The sequence below is a fragment of the Saccopteryx bilineata genome, chromosome 3, assembly GCF_036850765.1.
Source record: "Saccopteryx bilineata isolate mSacBil1 chromosome 3, mSacBil1_pri_phased_curated, whole genome shotgun sequence".
Classification (NCBI taxonomy): Eukaryota; Metazoa; Chordata; class Mammalia; order Chiroptera; family Emballonuridae; genus Saccopteryx; species Saccopteryx bilineata.
The window spans coordinates 91735941-91757422 of record NC_089492.1 but is presented as its reverse complement, the minus strand read 5'-3'; the positions used below and the strand labels follow the sequence as shown (position 1 = coordinate 91757422).

The 21482-nt window shown below is 37.8% G+C and overlaps 1 long non-coding RNA gene across 3 annotated transcripts in view; it reads left to right on the top strand.

Moving 5' to 3' along the window:
- Positions 1–19785, top strand: part of LOC136328627 (uncharacterized) — a 28088-nt gene extending 8303 nt beyond the window's left edge. For 2 of the 3 annotated variants that reach the window (XR_010730080.1, XR_010730078.1), the window contains 2 exons: positions 16704–16833; positions 19052–19785. This is a non-coding gene — a long non-coding RNA (uncharacterized lncRNA). The remainder of the gene's footprint in view (positions 1–16703; positions 16834–19051) is intronic. The other variant, XR_010730079.1, reaches the window with a different exon arrangement.
- The last annotated feature ends 1697 nt before the right edge of the window (positions 19786–21482 follow it).

Below are 21482 nucleotides of genomic sequence, written 5' to 3'. Positions count from 1 at the left end.
GAAAATGAGTTTTGTCAGTGGTTCCAAGGATGACAAGAAGCAATTCACTATCGACTTCATTATAAAATAAGTGAAAGCAATCTGGAAAGCTATTTCCGTGAATCTGTGAACCAGAATTTATTATAATAACCTAATAGTCATTTAGTATGGCTGATGTATAAGGTCATGTGAGGGAACAGAAGCAGATGAGAGACAGACCTAGACAGACCTGCAAAGGCCTGCTGGGCCAGGCAAAGGATTTGAGACATTATTCTTCACTGTGCTCAAGTATTCCCTTCAGGTGTGGGAACGTCACAGGACGTCTTAATAAGGTCAAAGGATATGGCCGTGAAGGGCCTGCCATCACAAAACGTGTCTTTGAAGTCTCAAGGTTTATTCTAAGATGACATCAACATTTGGCCTCAAGCTCTGTAATTAGGTGTATTTTATTCTAGTAGTGTCTTTCTCATTTTTAAGAAAGCTTTTTCTCCGGAAAATTGCCGCATTCTCTCTAGTCTCCAGGAATTACCCTTAGCATTCCATCTTGACATGAAATGTGACAGACGAGAAGATGTTTTCCATGTTTAAACTGTCAAGGCACTGACTAGTTTACAAAATACTGATTAACTCCTTCAAATTAGAACAAAAGTGGAACCAACGAAAACGCCACAGAAAAATGAAGAAATTTATAAATACACGCAGAGAGAGAAATCCATAAAGCAAATAGATATATAAAGTTTATTTGTATTTTAAACAGTTCCTGGGTGCCCTGTTCTTTATCTCTATTCCAATGACCTATTTGTTTATTATCACATAACCATTGACTATTTCTGTTACTGTGGCTCTATAATTTATTTTACTATTTAGCAAGATAATTTCTCCCTCATTCTCTGTTTTCAACGTGACCATAGCTATATTTAGCCTTTATAATTTCATATAAATTTAAGAATGACTTTGACACATTCCTCAAAAAGAAAATAACACTGGTAATTTTATTGCAATTGACTTTACAGATTACTGTTTTATTCATTTAACAAACATTTGCTAAGTACCTGCCATGTGTGTGAGAACACTGAAGACACCAGAGACAGAGATGAACAACATAGTCCTTTTTGCTGAAAGGTAGTCTTGATATTGTGGGAATGTTGTTGATTTGTTAAGTGGATATTTAATCTATAAACCAAAATGGCAAGTATAACAAAGGATGCAAAGTTCTCTTGCAAAATATCAGAATCCATGGTAGAGATAAGAGATGTTTTTAAGGAAGGCAGAGTTGTCCCTCATATGAGGATAACATGGGATGGTCAAGGTCAGATTGCAATGGCATATACTATTCGTCCTCTTATCCATCCTGTATCAACAAAGACAGCTGATATTCCTAGGGTAAAACGAGCTTCAGCAAGAATAACTAGATACTGAGGGCCACAGCCACAACTGAAAGGAGAGAGTTTAGAATGAACAACCTATGTTAGATGAGGCACAGATATTGTACCAGATAGTTTACATTTTTAAATAAGCATTTGAGAAATACCATGAAAGAGAGACGTGAAGACATCAGTCACTCAAAGCAGGACAAAGTAGGAATATGAGTTCAAAAATAAAGAATTTCACAGACAAGATAAACAAAATATACATGCTAGGATAACAAAACTGTTTCCTGGAATAGCTAATAAAGAAACACTCTCAAAAGTTATCAGGAATAACAGAGATTTAAAAATTCAAAAGATATTGTGGAATTGTGCACTTGAAACCTGTATACTTTTTTAAAGCAATGTCACCTCAATAAATTCAATAAGAAGAATAAAGGAATACATATTCAAAAGAAAATTTTAATGTTTACACAATAGACATCTAGGAATGATAAAAGAAAATGAAAAAGTTATTTCTAAAATATATCTGCAACAATTTATCATAATTACCAGTAATATATATATATATATATATATAAATGAAAGTAGAAAGAATATGCAGAAAGGAAAATTGTTTAACGTTTCTAGAAAAATGTAGTAGTAAGGTGTTGAAGCAAAAGAATGCTTAACCTGTGACTGGATATCCACCGATACTATGATTTAATTGTAAATGCTGAATAAAAACATTCATAGGCATACAAGATCTCAAATGCTTTACCACACAAAAGACTCTTTGAAAACAATGGAAAGAAATATTCAATTGAAAAAAATAAAGAAACCCACAAGCAGACTCTTAGAATACAAGGCAGCAGGACTAAGTGAATAGTTTACTGCAATCTAAAAAGGCAAGGACAAGGAAGAAGAAATAAAGAGAGGTCCATCTGTAACCAGAAGCAAAACTTAAGCAGTTTCTAATTAATGTAGCTGGAAGTTGAGGGGGCGGTGAGGAATGACAGATCTGGAGATAGAACACAGAGGTCAACCTTTGTATGTTTATTTTGAACACATGCTTTTGTCAACTACTTATTTGATATTCATGAAAGATATGTTCTAAGATCTTTGTGAATCACAAATTTTCAAGTACCACAAGTGATTCCCACATTCAATGAAGAAAAGGATAAATGAAATTTTAAGTGGCTTCTTCAGACTGTTAAAAATTTTATAATTATAGTACTAAATCAGAAGCCCTGATTCTAACGTTTAAAGCCAGGTGTTTCTCAAGGTCTTTAAGTTCCAGAACACTTTCATCTTTCAAAGCTTTCTAGTGACCTTTGGGACACAACTTACACACTATTTTAGGCAAACCAATAAGCAGGAGATGATTTCAGTGGAACTGAAAGAAAATGTTCAAATTACTTTACAAATCAATTAAACAATGAAATCAAAACCTAAAAATAATTGAAAAGAGGATGGTTCAAGTCTGAAACCCATCATATTATTGAGTTCCTTCAAAAAATACATCGTTATCTGAAAACAATATAAAAAAACGTTTACTCCAGTTCCACATTCATTCTTTATTTTTATTACTTCCGGTTTATTGATATATAATTAACAACTAAATTTTTTATGAATTTAAGGTGTACATTGTGAGATGATTACCACAATCAAGCCCATTAATATATCCATCATCTCACATAGTTACTTTACGTGTGTGTGTGTGTGTGTGTGTGTATGTGTGTGTGTGTGTATGTGGTGAGAACACTTAAGGTCTATTTTCTTAGTAAATTTCATGTACTATATATACAATATGGTATTCTTAACTATAGTCACCATGCTGTAAATGAGAACTCCAGAATTTATTCATCCTACATAACTGAAGGTCTGTACCTTTTAATCAACATCTCCCCATTTCTTTCATCCTTCAGCCTTTGGCAACCACTTTTCTACTCTCTGACTTTTCTGATTCCACATATAAGAAAGATAATGTAGTATTTGTCTTTCTGTGTCTGACTTATTGCACCTAGTATCATGTCCTCCAAGTTCATCCACCTTGTCACAAATGGCAGGATTTCCTTCTTTTTCAGGGTTCTTTATCATGTTCCATTTGTCTGTCTGTCTGTTTTTATGCCAGTACCCTACTGTTTTGATTACCGGAGCTTTATAATGCACTTTGAAATCAGGACATATGATGTTTCCCACTCTGTTTTACCAATTCAAGATTGTTTTGCCTGTTAAGAGTCTCATGTGATTCCATTTGATATTGTTACTTGTATAAAAGTCAAAATCTTCAACATTATACAAAATATGATAAAGAAAGTCAAAAGAAAATTATAAGAAAAGCATTTGCAAATCACTTTGCAGATTCAGGACTAATTCACCTAATATATATATGAGTATTCACTTATAAATTTAAGTAAGATATAAAAAGATGAATTACATAAAAGAATATTCATACAGGAAGTTGTTCAAATTTATACATGGTAAAAATCATGTAAATTATAATTTCAAAATACCATTTTAAAAATTTATTAGAATACCAAAAAACCATAGGTTTTCCACAAATACTTTAGAAAGACTGCATTGAGACAAGCCCTCTTAGATACTTCATGTGTAAATGTAAATGCATACAACCCATATAAAAGCCAGCTGGGAATATCAATCAAACTTCCAAATTCATTTATCCGTGCCTCAAAAATCCCACTTCAGAAAATTTATTCATACATATGCCTGACTCCATTTAAAATATTTACAAGATTTTTTTATCAGAGGATTTATATTCAAAACTCAAAATATATGCAAGTTGTAATCTATAGAGATGTAATTAAATATGGTATAGCTCAACAATAGAATACTATAAACATGCAAAAAAAAATACAAAAACTCTGTTCTAGTTACTACTGCCACATAACACACCACTTCAGACTTAGTAATGTAATACAACAATTATTTTATTATGTGAATAGATTCTCTGCGTCAAGAATTCTGAAAGAGCAAAATAGGAACAGCTTATTCTCTTCCATCCTTAATGGGGTTTAAATGGAAAAACTTGAAGCCTGGGAATTGACTCCACTACATGAGGCTGAAATACTGGGAAGGTCTGCTCACTCATAAGTATGGTGCTGAATGCTGGATTTGAAACCTCAGCTGGGGTTCAAGCTGCAATACTTACACATGGCCTTTCCATGTAACTGCTTAGGCTTCCTGACAGCATGGTGTCTGAGTTCCAATAGAACCATCCTAGAAAGAAAGCCAGGAGGAAGCTGTATTGACTCTTTTGTCTTACCCTTATCACATAGTAGCACTTCTTCCATGAACAATATCCCGTTCAGCTTCAAGGAGAGGGGAAATCAAAGGATCTCTTAAGAAGACTGTCAAAGAGACATTGGAAGAGGAACAGGTGACATGGGAAGCTATTGTTGCTACTATTTTCAAAAATACAATCTGCCCAGCTAGGTGGAAAATTTTACAGGATACAAAGTTACATTCAAAAAGAAGGTGAAGGGATTAGCCATATTGTGTATCTAGAGAACTGGTTAGCTATAGCCAGAGGGCAATGGAGGTGAAGGTTTGGAGACAAGGTGGGGGCAATGGGGATAGAAATAGACTTTCCCTGGGGTATGGGGGGCATGTTGCAGGTTATAAAGGGTGTTATGTTGAGTAGGACACTTGAAACCATGTCAACACATTAAATTAAAAATTAAAAAAAGAAAAGAAGAATGCTAAAAAAAGAGCAAGGTATTGAAATGCATAGGATACGCTACTTTTTATGAAAACAGCAGAAAGAATTAAGTTTCAATTTTAAAAAACCGGGACATGTACATAAGAAACTAATAAAAATAGCTAAATTTTGTGGGGGGATTTTGAGGAGGTTGTAGAAAAACGAATAAAACCAGGATAGGAAAAACATTTCACTTCTATTATTTTTTTTCAAACTTGGACTGTACATCACTTGAAAAAAATATTTACAAATATAACTGATAAACACATTGACAAACATGCACATCTATATACACGTAGATAATTTTTCCACTAGACTAAATCTTAAGAAAAGTATTTACATATGTGAACCTGCCTTGGCACCCCTAAGCAAAGAGCATTTCTTTTGACCCAAAGGAAAAAAATCACCTTAAAATATTCTCTATGCTTAGAAATGGAAAATTGACTTTTCTGCATTCATACTTGGTATGGAGATTAGTGATGTTCACCAGGATAAGGCTTAGAATCAATTCTTTTCATCACATTTCATTTCTCACTGTGAAGGTTAAAAAGTATCAGATGATCTTGTGTGTAGTAATAATACCTGCACCTTTACCCCCCACCATAGCAACATTTATTTAGTGTTACCCTGAGCCTGGCTATCTGCTAATCATTTCAAATGCATATAATTTAATCTTCAGAGTAACTTATAATAAGAAAGAATTTTTTGCCAATTTCACAAATAAGCTTGCAAATTATACACACTGTATGTAGCAGAGACAGTGCCCATGAAGGTTTAAGTTCAATTTAAGACCTCACATTCTAAGATCTGGAGTTAACGGTTGCCTGCAAAACCCTTTAGGAAACCATGAGGTTATTTAGTTGGAGGTACCTCTAAAGAATACTTAAACCAAGCTCTTCGATTATAAGAAAGGAAATTAAGCTCAGAGAAACAAATCATCATGAGAGAGAGAGAGACAAGATGGCCATGGAGTAAGCGGACATTCCAACTCTGCATTGCAAAACCAAAGTGGATTACAACTTAATTTTGAGAACAGTCATCTTAAAAGACCAACTTTGGACTAAACTAAGTGGATTCTACAGCCAAGGATCACTAAAGAACCCACACTGAGACTGGTAGGAAAGGCAGAGACAGAGAAGGGACTGCCCCACTCCTGGGAGTGAGCCGCAGCCCGGAGGGATTCTAGGGTAGGGAGGAGTACCCGGCAAGTTGTGGGTCCTCAGCCCCAGAACCGGAGTCCCAACCTAGAACCCTGGAGCCTGGAAGAGGCGAACGGACTGTATTTGGCTGAGAATGGAGCCTAGATACTGTTTGAGAGAAGGAGACAGAACTCTCAGACCCAGGCTCCATTTAAAGGAACCACATGGAGAACCTCTCCCACAGCCACCTGCCTGGGGCTCTGGGAGTGGGAAGCGCTGGGAAGACTGAAGTTGCCAGGGGAGAGTGTGGTCTCAAAGGCACAGGGGGTGACACTTTGAGGGATGAACACTCTAACCCTGGGTTGAATGACTCCCCAAATGTAAAGTGAAAATTTTTCATAGAGCAGTAACACCAGCAAAGGGAAGAAATTACCCCTCCTAGCAGAGGCTCTCCTGCTCCAGTCAGAACAAAGAAGCACTTAGAGGCAGGCAGCACATTAGGGACACAGGTAGTGAGTGCTGAGAACTGAGTTACACCCCTCACATGATGCTGAGTGCTCGCCAGAGCGCAGCTGCAGGAGCCAGGGGGTCCAAACAAGCCTGCGCGCTGGCCCACGGAGGTGGAGGCCCCTGCAGAGGTCGAAGCAAGCACAGAAGCCCGCCAGTGGCGTTAGGCAGGGCAACAATGGAGGCAATCCAAGCAGGCGCACACAGGCCCACCCACAGTGGTGGGGCAATGGCAGCCACTACAGAGGTCCGAGCTCATGCACAATCCTGCCCATGGCACGGGCCTGCCTGTGGTGTCAGAGGGAGCCCGGATGACAGTGGAAGTGGTCCAAGAAGCTGCGTGCAGATCCGCAAGCAGAGGTGGAGGCCACAGCAGCTGACGCAGAGGTCTGAGTTTGTGCATAATCCTATCTATGGTGTGTGCCTGCCCTTGACGGCGGCTGAGGCCAGGGCTACAGCAGAGGTGGTCTGAAAGGGTTCGTGTGGTCCCGCAAGTGGCAGAGGCGGGCTGGAGGCAGCAGCACCCAAGCCAAAATGCCCGACGCAGCAACAGCGGTGGTGGAAGGGGGGGGGGCATTAGACAGACCACACATCAGGACCACAAAGACCACACACAGTGGACACCTGTGACCACACAGTTCTGAGTGCTGAAAAAAAAAGAAAAAAATAAAATAAAAAAATTAAAAAAGTCTGGATAGAATGACATCTGAGGCTAAGGGGAAAGCCACATTCAGTACCATACCTAATCACTGAATTACAGTAGTGAGTCCAACAATTAGCCAGCAATAAGAGGCAGCAGAAAGCAGATCTGAGGAAAACTTGAACTTTTAAAGGAACTCCTCCCAGGCCAAGAGTAGATAAAAGCTAGCCTAAGAGTGCAGCTAATATTTACAATGGCACCTGGGCCAAGCAGAGACAGCCACAAGATCTTGATCACCTGTAGCTCCAAAAAGGTTGATAAGAGCCAGTCATAGGCAGTGACCCCCACTGATCTGCATCAGGCTCTGACCAGGGCAGGCACATCCAGTGGCCAGATATGGAGAGCATCAGTTCAGGACCTAACAACTCTTGTTAGAGTAGTAGCTTAAAGAAGGGCTCCTCACACCTGACCCAGCTAAGACATAGAAAATGCTGACACAAATAGCAAAAAGAATAGTGATAGCAGATAAGTAGCCCATGGAAGATTACAAACAACAGTTGATGCCAACCCAAGAAGACATAGAAACAACACAACTGAAAATTGTAGGCAGACAATACAAACCCTAGACCCAGCTAGTTACAAAAACAACACATCCAAAAGAAGAGTGTATACACAGACAAAATGGGAAGACAAAGAAATGCAATCCAAATGAATCAACAGGAGAAATCCCCAGAAAAAGAACTGAATGGGATGGAAAAAAACAAATTACCAGATGCAGAGTTTAAAATAATGATTGTTAGGATTTTCAAGGATCTTAGAGTAACAAGGGATGGATATAATAAACACCTAAATAAAGAGATAAGAAGCATCAAAAAGGACATTGAAATCATAAAAAAGAACCAGTCAGAAATGACAAATACAATATCAGAAATGAAGAAAACACTAGAAGGAATTAAAAACAGGCTGGATGAAGCAGAGGATTGGATCAGCAATTTAGAAGACAAGATAAACAAAAACACAGAAGTGGAGCAGCAAAAAGAAAAGAGGCTCAAAAAGTCAGAGGAAACTCTAAGAGAGCTCTGTGACAATATGAAAAGAAATAACATCATAGGGGTTCCTAAAGGAGAAGAGAAAGAGCAAGGAATAGAGAACCTGATTGAAGAAATCAGTTGAAAACCTCCCTAAATTGACGCAGGAAAAAGTCACACAAGTTCAAGAAGCACAGAGAATCCCATTAAAGAGGACTCCAAGAGACCTATCCAGGTGTCCCCAAACTACGGCCCGTGGACTGCATGCAGCCCCCTCAGGCCATTTATCCAGTCCCCCGCCACACTTCTGGAAGGGGCACCTCATTCATTGGTGGTCAGTGACAGGAGCGCTGTATGTGGTGGCCCTCCAATGGTCTGAGGGACACTGAACCGGCCCCCTGTATAAAAAGTTTGGGGACCCCTGATACACTAAAACACATCATAATTAAAATACCAAAGCTAACAGATAAAGAAAGAATAATAAAAGCTGGTTCATTACAACCAAACCAATGCTGCAAGAAATGTTAAGGGGTCTGTTGTAAACAGAACAAGTGGGAAAAAATCTAGAAAAAGAAGAATGTAGATTTAAAGAATAAAAGGGCAATAAACAACTACATATCAATAATAACCTTAAATGTAAATGGATTAAATGCTCCAATCAAAAGACATAGGATAGCTGCATGGATAAGAAAACAGGATCCATACATATGCTGTCTACAAGACACCCACCTCAAAACAAAAGATACACATAGACTGAAAGTAAAAGGTTGGGGCCCTGGCCGGTTGGCTCAGTGGTGGAGCATCGGCCTGGTGTGCAGGAGTCTCAGTTTCAATTCCCGGCCAGGGCACAAAGGAGAGGCACCCATCTGCCTCTTCACCCCTTCCCCTCTCCTTCCTCTCTGTCTCTCTCTTCCCCTCACGCAGCCGGGGCTCCATTGGAGCAAGGTTGGCCCAGACGCTGAGGATGACTCTGTGGCCTCTGCCTCAGGTGCTAGAGTGGCTCTGGTTGCAACAGAGCAATGCCCCGGATGGGCAGGGCATCGCCCCCTGGTGGGTATGCCAGGTGGATCCCAGTTGGGCGCATGCAGGAGTCTGTCTGACTGCCTCCCCATTTCTGGCTTTGAAAAGAAATTAAAATTAAAAAAAAAAAGAAAGTAAAAGGTTGGAAAAAAATATATCATGCAAATGGAAATGAAAAAAAAAGCTCGGGTAGCCATATTTATATCTGACAAAATGGACTTTGAAACAAAGGCTATATTAAGGGATAAATAAAGAAAGTCACTAAATAATAATTAAAGGAGCAATCCAACAGAAAGATATAACCATTATAAATATCTATGCACCTAATATAGGAGCACCTAAATATATAAAGCAAATTTTAATGGACAAAAAGATCATCAGCAATACTATAATAGTAGGAGATTTCAATATGCCACTAACATCACTGGATAGATCCTGAAGAAAGAAAGAAAATTAACAAAGAAAAAGCAGACTTAAAGGACACACTAGATCAACTGAATTTAATGGATATCTTCAGAACATTTCACCCTAAAGCAACAGAATATACATTATTTCAAGTACTCATGGTACATTCTCTAGGATAGACCACATGTTAAGGCACAAAACTAGTCTCAACAAATTTAAGAAGATTGAAATCATATCAAGCATCTTCTCTGATCACAATGGCATGAAACTAGAAATCAACTATAATAGAGAAACTGAAAAACACTCAAACACATGGAACCTCAAATAGGATGTTATTAACTAACAAATGGGTTAACAATGAGATCAAGAAAGAAATAAAAATATCCTTGAAACAAATGAAAATGAGCAAACAACAACTCAAAATTTATGAGACACAGCAAAAGCAGTACTGGGAGGGAAGTTCATAGCATTACAGGCATACCTTAAGAAGCTAGAAAAAGATCAAATAAACAACTTAACCATGCAACTAAAAGAACTACAAAAAGAACAGCAAGTAAAGCACAGAGCTAGTAGAAGGAAGGAAATAATAAAGATCAGAGTGGAAATAAATGACATAGTGGCTAAAAAACATACAGAGGATCAATGAAACCAAGAGCTAATTCTTTGAAAAGGTAAACAAGATTGATGAACCTTTAACCAGATTCACAAAGAAAAAAAAAGAGAGGATTCAAATAAATAAAGTTAGAAATGAGAGTGGAGAAGTAACAACTGACACAGCAGAATTACAAAAGATTCTAGAAAATACTATGAAGAACTGTACACCAAAAAATTAGACAACCTAGGTGAAATGGACAAATTCCTTGAAACATATAATCTTCCAACAATCAATCGGGAAGAATCAGAAAACCTAAACAGACTAATTACAAAAAATGAAGATGAAACAGTTATCAAAAAACTCCCAGCAAACAAAAGTTCTGGACCAGATAGCTTCACAGGTGAATTCTAGATACCAAATATTCAAAGAACTAACTCCTATCCTTCTCAAGCTATTTCAAAACATTAAAAAGGAGGGAAGACTTCCAAGCTCCATTTATGAGGCAAGCATAATTCTGATTCCAAAACCAGGCAAAGACACTACAAAGAAAGAAAAGTATAGACCAATATTCCTGATTAATTTATTTTTTTATTTTTTTTTTATTTTTTTTTGTATTTTTCCAAAGCTGGAAATGGGGAGGCAGTCAGACTCCCGCATGCGCCCGACCGGGATCCACCCGGGATGCCCACCAGGGGGCGATCCTCTGCCCATCTTGGGGCATTGCTCTGCCGCAATCAGAGCCATTCTAGCGCCTGAGGCAGAGGCCACAGAGCCATCCTCAGTGCCCGGGCAAACTTTGCTCCAATGGAGCCTTGGCTGCGGGAGGAGAAGAGAGAGATAGAAAGGAAGGAGAGGGGGAGGGGTGGAGAAGCAGATGGGTGCTTCTCCTGTGTGCCCTGGCCAAGAATCAAACCCGGGACTCCTGCACGCCAGGCCAATGTTCTACCACTGAGCCAACCGGACAGGGCCTCCCTGATGAATTTAGATACTAAAATTCTCAACAAAATATTAGCAAACCAGATCTAGCAATACATGAAAAAAATCATACATCATGATCAAGTGGGATTTATTCTGGGGAGGCAAGGCTGGTACAATATTTGCAAAACAATCAATGTGATTCATCACATAAAAAAAGGAAGGAGAAAAACCACATGATAATTTCAATGGATGCAGATAAGGCACCCATTTATGATCAAGACTCTCAGGAAAGTAGGAATACAGAGAACATACCTCAACATACAAAGGACATCTATGACACACTCACTGCCAACATCATATTCAATGGGGAAAAATTAAAAGCAATCCCCTTAATATCAGGAACAAGGCAGGGTACCTTTTTTCACCACTCTTATTCAATATAGTTCTGGAAGTTTTAACCACAGCACTCAGATAAGAAGAAGAAATAAAAGGCATCCAAATCAGAAAAGAAGAAATAAAATTATCATTATTTGCTGATGATATGATCCTGTACATAGAAAACCCTAAAGTCTCAGTCAAAAAACTACTGGACCTGATAAATGAATTCAGTAAGGTGGCAGGGTATAAAATTAATATTCAGAAATCAGAGGTATTTTTATACACCAACAATGAACTGTCTGAAAGAGAAATTAAGAAAAAAATCCCCTTCACTATTGCAACAAGATAAACATAGTACCTTGGAATAAATTTAACCAAGGAGGTTAAAGACTTGTACTCAAAAATTATAAAACATTGATAAAAGAAATCAAGGAAGATACAAACAAGTGGAAGCATATACCATGTTTGTGGATAGGAAGAATAAAAATCATTAAAATGTCTATATTACCCAAAGCAATTTATAAATTCAATGCAATTCCTATTAAAACACCAATGACATACTTCAAAGATATAGAAAAAATATTCAAAAAGTTTATATGAAACCAAAAAAGAATACAAATAGCCTCAGCAATCTTGAAAAAAAAAAAAAAGAATAAAGTGGATGGTATCACACTTCCTGATATCAAGTTATACTACAAAGTCATTGTACTCAAAACAGCTTGGTACTGGCATAAGAACAGACATACAAATCAATGGAATAGAACAGAGAACCAAATCCACACCTTTATGGTCAATTGATATTTGACAAAGGAGGTAGGAGCATACAATGGAGTAAAGACAGTCTCTTTAACAAATAGTGTTGGGAAAATTGGACAGTTACCTGTAAAAAAATGAAACTAGACCACCAACTTACACCATTCACAAAAATAAACTCAAAATGGATAAAAGACTTAAATGTAAGTCGTGAAACCATAAGCATCTTAGAATCAATCATAAGCATTAAGCTCTCCAACATCTCTCGCAGCAATATATTTCCTGATTTAACTCCATGGGCAAGTGAAAAAGAGGACAGGATGAACAAATGGGACTATATGAGACTACAAAGCTTTTGTACAGCAAAAGACACCATTAACAAAATAAAAAGACAACCCACACAATGGGAGAATATATTTGCTAATATGTCTGATAAGAGATTAATAACCAAAATTTATAAATAACTTGTAAAACTCAACAGCAGGAAGATAAACAATCTCATCAAAAATGGGCAAAAGAAATGAATAGACAGTTCTCCAAAGAGGACATACAGATGGCAAATAGTCATATGAAAAAATGTTCAACATCACTGATCATTAAAGAAATGCAAATTAAAACCACAATGAGATATCACCTCACATCAGTCAGAAGGGCGCTCATTAACAAAACAACAAAGAATAAATGCTGGCGAGGATGTGGAGAAAGGGAACCCTCTGCACTGCTGGTAGGAATGCAGACTGGTGCAGCCACTGTGGAAAACAATATGGAGATTCCTCAAAAAATTAAAATCGGAACTGCCTTTTGACCCAACCATCCCACTTTTAGGAATATATCCCAAGAACACCACATCACTGATTCAAAAGAAAAAAAAATGCACCCTCATGTTTATGGCAGCATTGTTTACAATAGCAAAGATCTGGAAACAGCCCAAGTGTCTGTCAGTGGACAAGTGGATTATAAAGCAATGGTACATATATACAATGGAATACTATGGGGCCATGAAAAAGAAGGAAACTTACCTTTCGTGACAACATGGAGGGACTTGGAAACTATTATACTAAGTGAAATAAGCCATACAGAGAAAGAAAAATACCATATGATCTCACTCATTTGAGGAATTCAATGAACAGTGTGAACTGAGGAACAGAATTGTGGCAAAGGAGAGATCAAAGAGTCCAGAGGGAAAGCGGACAGAGGGAAAGGGGATGAGAGGATGGGATAAGGGAAGGGGGTAGGACACTGTAGGGAGAGGGGCAAAGGAGATGTTGAGGGGAACACAGGGGAGGGGGATGCATTCGAGGGGACACTAAAATCTATGTAAACACAATAAATTAAAATCAATAAAAAAAATAATCATGCAACCCCACAGAGTTTCCACAAGGTCCCCTGTCTTCAAGTGCAGTATGTTTCCCACTGCAGCAAATGTCCGTCTTTAGTGATGACAAATTCACTTTTTCTTAATAACCCTGCCACAATTTTCTGTGACAGGTTGTGTTCAAATCTAACCCATTTCTGTCCTGGCCAGATATTCGATTGATTGGCACGTCTTCCCAAGGTGCAGAGGTTGCTGGTTCGATCCCCAGTCAGGGCACTTACAGGAACAGATCCATGTTCCTGTCTCTCTCTCTCTCCTTCTCTCTCCCTTTCTGTCTCTCTAAAATCAATAATTTTTTTTAAAAATTCTATTCATTCCAAGGTATCCTCATAGGAGAGATGCAGTAGCTAAGTGGGTGGCTGATCTGCATCACAAAGGCAGATAAAAAGCCCACTTTCCCTTGAGTATAAAAAGGGTTCTAACTATGCTAATACATTTACAAAATATTATATACAGATGATGCAGGAGGCTGCCAACAAAGGACCATGGAACTTGCATGGTCCCTAACCCAGGTCTTCCTTCCTGTTACGTAGAAGGAGGCCCTGCACAGGGGAAGGCCTTTCTGGTGCTCCCACTGTCTGGGGACCTCAGGCAGGACATCAGCAGGAGCCATTTTGACTCACTAAAGCTAACTTTGAATTTGCTTACTGCCCACTCTATCCTATGCATGAAATGAAGAGTATGCTCCAGGAAGAGTACTTCATGGGCATTAAATAGCCCTTCATACATAAGGCAGTGACTTACTGAGCACCTTCTCAGTGCCAAGCACCTGCTCTAGGCCAGGCTGAGGGGTGGCAGAGCTGAGTTCAGCACAATTGCTTACAACCAGCACAGTGTGTGCGAGTAAACTCACTGTCCTCATCAATGCCAATGCCGAATGTTAACTACTTTATACTCTTTTTTTCTTAAGGTGAGAGGAGTGGAGATAGTGAGGCAGACTTTCACGTGTGCCCAGATGGGTATCCACCCAGGAACCCCACCTGGGGCAGATGCTCGAGTACCGAGCTCTTTTTAGTACCTGAGGCTGATGCACTCCAATGAAGTTATCCTCAGCACTCAGGGCCATGCTCAAACCAATTGAGCCACTGGCTGTGGAGGTAAGGAGGGAGAAAGGGGGTAGGAGGAAGAGAGAGAGAAGGAGGAGAGGAAGGTAGAGTACCAGATACTGTGCTATCACCTCACAGCTGATTTTGAGTAAGTAATAAACTGAGGACAATACTTTTCAAATCTTCAAAATGAAAATATTTGTACTCTGTCCTAATTTTCTGCCAAAGTATTATAAACTATAAATGGAAAAATTCATGTTACAGCCCTTAGAAAACCATAAATCAGTGTAAATTTGTAGAGCATTATCTAGAATGAGGATTAAAGTTCTAATAAAAGTGCTTAATTAAAACAAGTTATTTCCCCTGGCTAGGTAGCTCAGTTGGTTAGAGTGTTGTCCTGATATACCAAGGTTAAGAGTTCAATTCCAAGTCAGGGTACAAACAAGAATCAACCAATGAATGCTTATATAAGTGGAACAACAAATTGATGTTTCTCTCTCTCTCGCTTAGAAAAAAAAATTAATAAAAAAGCTATCAATTCATTAGTGATGTTTTCCACTTGTACTATAAAAAGTGTATTAGTGATGGCTCTCTAGAGAAACAGAAACAACGGTGTATGTGTGTGTGTGTATGTGTGTGTGTGTAAAGTGAAATTCCTTTTAAGCAATTGGTTCATATGATTGTGGATGCTGACATGTCCAAAATCTGCAAAATAAGCTAGCAGGCTAGAGACCACTAAAGAGTTGCAACTGAGATATAAGAGAAGCTTGTTGGCAGCTTCTCTTCTTCCAGGAAGGTCAACTCTTCTTAAGATTTTAAACTGATTGGATGAGGCCCACCCACATTATGAAAGTAACTTGCCTTACTCAAAGTCTACTGATTTAAACGTTAATCTCATCTCAAAAATATCTTTACAGGAGTATTAGGCCAGTGTTGGACCAAATATTTGGGTACTGTGGCCTAGCCAAGTTGACATACAAAATCAACCACAACAAATATTATTCAGAATTAGCAGAAAGTTCATTGAAGAATAATGACTTTTTCATCTCCCCAGCCCACATCTGTAATAGCTTGTGTAAATAAATACATTAAAAATATTTCTTGAAAAAGTGAATAAAAACTAAAAATGTGTCTAGGATAATATGGTTACATGGTACCTTGCATCTATCTGAATTAATCTGCAAATTTCAAAACTAAGAGAAAACATCCAAAAGGCAAAACATTCCAGGTGGTTGCTATAAAAAAAATAGCCAAGATACATCACGTAGGACACCTGGATTTTTCTTTCTTTGCCTGCTTCCCAGACTCTGAAGTCCACCATCTAATCCAATGCTAACCCTGTTTGGTGTCCCACTTCCTTGGCTTTCAAAATTCATCCAGGTTTTCCTTAATTTATTGAGCATACATCCATTGTATTTAGTATCATATCCACAACTCAAATGAACCGCACACCAGTCTCATGCAAGAGATAACCTACCTCAGATTGAAATTTAGGAGAATTACAATCTTTAAACGCACAACAAAATCTCAGGTGTTTTATCATATTTCTTTAAGTACCATTGGCTTGAAGAAAAAATAAATAGAATTTTGTGATACCCCTCTATTGCTACAACTTTCTATCTAACACGACAACACTGGCTGAGACGTGTAAATAACTAACATACCATGCTTTCTGACTCAACTAGATTTGGAAAACTGTAATTTACCAAGCACAGTTAATAAACATTTTGTGCTAGCAGTAAGATGGTTGTAAAACCTAGTATTGCCATATGTCATTTTTAAAGTTCAGAAATGAAAGGGGAATAATCACCTAAGAAATAGCCAAGCATTCACTGCGTTTCATGCTCTGCCAGGTAAATGGATAAACAAAGAAGTGTTCAGAACTGGCAAGTCTGCTCTTGCAGCTGTGCTGGATTGGCCATTAGAGTCCATCGGCCCCAAGGCAAGGGGTGCAAACTTGCGCTTTGATAACTTGATGCTCAGGTAAGTAAAAAAAAAAAAACCACTCCCAAGAAAACACTAGACATTTCTTCCTTGTCATGGTTGATGTTGTAAGGTTAAATAAGAATCATATCGATATTTAGATTCATACTATCTGACTATAAGTTCCTCTTCAACTATATTCTAGTTGAGTACTTAAATAAATGATTAAATGATGTGTTATACGTATGACTAATAAAGATATAAGACACATCAGTGCCGAATGCATAGGAACATATTACTATGAGGTGTTCCCAAGAGAGGATTTGCTGTCATAAAGATATACTATTTTTAATTACCTTAAGGTAATATAATGGTTCAGAACTTAACCGCTAAAAATCTCATAAGACAAATAAGGTCTCATCAGCATTAAGGAAACTATTCAATCTTCCTGAGCCTTTTGTATAATGAATTGTATTTGAAACTCTAATTTAAAAAAATGATTATGAGGTAAATGTATTAATTTCAACATTCCAGAATAACCTTTATACTAATTTGAAATTAACTCTAAACTATGTATACATTGACTCCAATTTTTTCCTATAGATAAAAATGGGCTTACCTAAAGATTTCACTTGGAATCTTCAGTGTCATACATATCAAAATCTCATCTTTATAAATTTTGTAACACTTTACTTTCTATTTGTATCTATTCATTTATAATATCTATCAACATAAAATGAATTATATATATATCTTGATATATAGTAGCTATATCAAGATGATATACACTAGATATATAAAGATACTAAACTATATAAAACTATATAAACCAAGATAACTAGACAGAAACAGCCTCTGCCCTCATGGAGCTTACCTTCTAAGATGTTAAAACTGCAGAGTAGAGAGTTCTACAGACCTCATTATAAATATATATAATGCTTCCCATCCCCATGCCCACAGAAATAAATCAAACTCATCCTTCAAGACCTGGATTAAATACTACCTTCTCCATGAATCCTCTCCTGATATCTGACCTAACTGGAAGTGACATTTTTTTTCTTTCTAACTCTTATAACAGTTCATTATTCATTTATCTAGCTCTTCACTCAACATATACTTCAAGAAGACTTACTTTGTGCACAGAATAACCACTCAAGAGAAAGTTGTTCAGTGAATGACCCAATGAGTGCATGGATGTTAGACAGCAAAGGAGTATATACCGCCCACTTGGTAAACACCCGAATGGATACTAAGTGCCCACTATGCGCTTTCTTTTTTCCACAATAGTCCAGTGTGGTAAAACTTGTTCAAAAGACTGAGAATAGAGCAAAGAATAAAACAAAGAAAGCTCCTTGAAGCTTATATTTTAGTAAGAAAGCCAGACAAAATAAAAAATATGTATGTAAAATTTAAATAAGACATTAAACTGAATGTTAAGTGCTACAAGCATATGTAAAGGGGGCAATGGCATGGGGGAGGGGGATGGGGTATAATTAGATAGAGGGTTGGATTTGAGCGGCGTTCTGAATGAAGTGAAAGAGTGGAACAAAGGACATGACTAAGGGAACAGCACTCCAGGTGAAGGAAAAGTGTGTGTAAAACCCCCGAGGCAGAATATGTGAGTGTGGAGTGAAGGGAGAGAGACAGAAAATAAGGTCGGAGGATAGAGAGCCAAGAGCTAAGAGAGCTAAGATTATGTGGTATTTCGTAGGTCGTCAAAGAGTTTGATAGGAAATTAATATGATGTTATCTTACAGTAAAAAAAAAAAGGTCTAGATTTCTAAAATTTTGAAAAGGCAAATGTAGTAGAGTATAATATAGCAGGAAAGACATTATTGCATATAAACGTGCATTCAAATAAACAAAACCTAGACTAGGAGTAAACATATAGATTCCTTCCTCAGCCTGAGTTATTAAAACTCTCTGAGCCTGTTTTCTATTTTGGAAAATGAAGTCAGTCCTAAAAGCTCAGACTTAAACCTCAAAACTGGTCTAAGTTATACAAAATCTCTTTTATATGAAATGTGCCTAAAGGAATAAAAAGTATTCCCTAGGCCAGAAGCAGAAAGAAAGACCCTGGCTATTACTATATTGATAAAATCACGGATCTCGAGAAAGAACAATCAGGTCCAGCAGAACCTGAATCAGTCAACAAGGGGCGTGAGAGAAAGAAAAGCATGACTTATCAGGATGCCTCCAGCACTGACTGGAGAACAGAGTATCTCAGGGAGATAACTGATGCAGCATGCCTGCTTCTCCTTATTGTCTTATTGTCCAGACAGATCTACCGGCCCACCAGAGCCTGATGCCATTAAACATGTGAGTATCCAGCCAGCCCTCCTACTCTGATTTCATGCTCACAAGATACCTCTTGATAACCTGGCTTCCCGGGACAGTTTTCTACAGTGAGGAAATGTGCTGGCGTGCCAGAAAGTTACATCTCTCTCTACAAATTACACCATTGGCATTCTGAATTCTCTACTTGATTCTCCCGTGGATTTGGTTGATGTGAATCAGCATGACTAAGTCCAATAGAGCTCGGAGAAACTGACACTCTGTTCACTGAATCTGGAAAACTGAGGGGTCAGACTCTGGCGTCTGATGAGCTCAGCAGGTGATGCCCTTCCAGGTGTGTTGGTAACTAGCCAGCCATACACATTATTTTTTAACTTCTCCACTGTCTAATTCAAAAGGGTTGCAGGGCTTAGATGAAAATGTATTTCAAAGGGTTTAGAAAGCTGTAAAGTTCTTTAGAGGAACACTGAAAAGTATCTACAAGATGGTTAAAGAAATAAAGTGTGTACTATGGACTTGCCCATCTAGTTAGGACTCTGTGATATAGAAGAAAACCTTTCCAATCTGGGAGCAATGGGTGTATCAGCTTCATGGAGAATGTAAAACTCATAGGGACAGGTTCAGATACTGAGTAGGCCCTCTTTTCATGTTGGAATAATTTTCTTCCAAGGATAGAAATTCTGGATTTTCCTTTTAAGAATTTAACATTCTAAAACAAGTATCTGGAAACAATAGATTCTTTTGTGTGATAGATAGGTAGGTCTCAATCATACTCACACACATACATATAGATATAAATATGAATATAAAGTACTTATAAGGTGCCCAGCAATAAGGCCAGATACATAATTTGTTGGGCCATGTGAAAAATTAAAGTGTAGAGCCCTTTGTTCAAAAAATAAGAAAAAAATGCTGTAAAAGCTATTAAAATATAAATGATTTTCCTACCTTTCATAGTCTCTTTACTCTTTATAGTGTTTTTTATTTTCTCTAATGTCATTCTAAGTAAAGAAAAATAATTTTTTAAATAATTTAGCATGGATTTTATTGTCCATCTTTACATTGTGTAACGTCAGCTTTAAATGAAAATACAAGAAAGAGTACTTGTCTTGTGTGCATGATCATCAAAACCACACAATTTGTATTCCTCACAGGTCATACATGCATATGTATTTCTTTCTTGCTACGACAGAGGAAGCACTATGCAAAAATAATTCAGCTGTTTTTATTCACATCTTGATACACGCGCATTTGACCAACACTCTCTCCCTTCAGCTTATTAATAAGGACATACTGACAGTACAAAAGATAAGTTCTTTCCTTTTCCTCCTATGTCATTATTTCAACATAAATGGTTGTATAATACAAGGAAGTAAGATGAGTAAGAAAGAATATAAAACGAGTTTTGGTTATTATATTTCTTCGACTGTCATTGCCTTCTTTCTGCCTTTGAAGAAAATTCTGTATTGAACCGAAATTGTGGTCTCCTGGAACTGTCAGCACTCTCACTTCATCCTAGATGTAACAGGCTTACCTTGTACTTGCTCTGAGTCAGCTGAACTCCCACGCTTTTGCGTCCACTGGAAGTCTGTGCTCGTGGGACGTCACAAACGAGCTGTACATGCTGATGCAGCAGCAAGCGGTCATGCATATTACGTACCTCCTCTGCTCACAGGCATAGCCAAAATTATTAGGAATAATAAGAAATTATTAAACATTTGAATACAGCAGCAGTAGAACATTAAACCAAGCATGAAATTGTATTGAGCATGGTGACTTGGGTAAATGGCACAGGTCACAGGGCCATAGAGCCAGACCTACTGGGCACTGCTTTCAGAACACATATGGTGAATCATTCTCAGAACAACTATGTGAGGTTGGCACTATACTCATCTCCCATTTCAGAACAAGCAAACAGGCACAGAGAGGTTAAGTAACTCATTTAAGTACTAATAAGAGCTAACCAGTGACAGCGCTGTGATTCGAATCCAGGCTTTTAGACTTAAGAAGCCTTGATCTCAATTTATACCCAGTGTTGCTTCTCCTAAAAGCATTGATTTTAAATTTAATCCCTAGTTTCCTTGGCTCTTCCACTTCCTTACTTTCTAAATATCTAAAAGACAATACATAGTCATCATAAAGAAAAGCACAGAGATTGTGGGTATTTACTGTAATTGACTACAGTGTACTTTAGCAGCCATAATGACTAATGATAATAGTTAGCACTGAGTGCTTCCTAGGGGCCCTGCGATTTGATGAGGTTGTTGCAGTTATTACCTGTGCTTACAGATGAAAACATAGGGATTTAGAGAAATTATGTAATTTTTGTATGACTCAGTGGAACAGTCAGAATTGGGCCTCAGATAATCTTGACACCAACATTTCTGGACTTACATATTTTGTCATAGCACTAT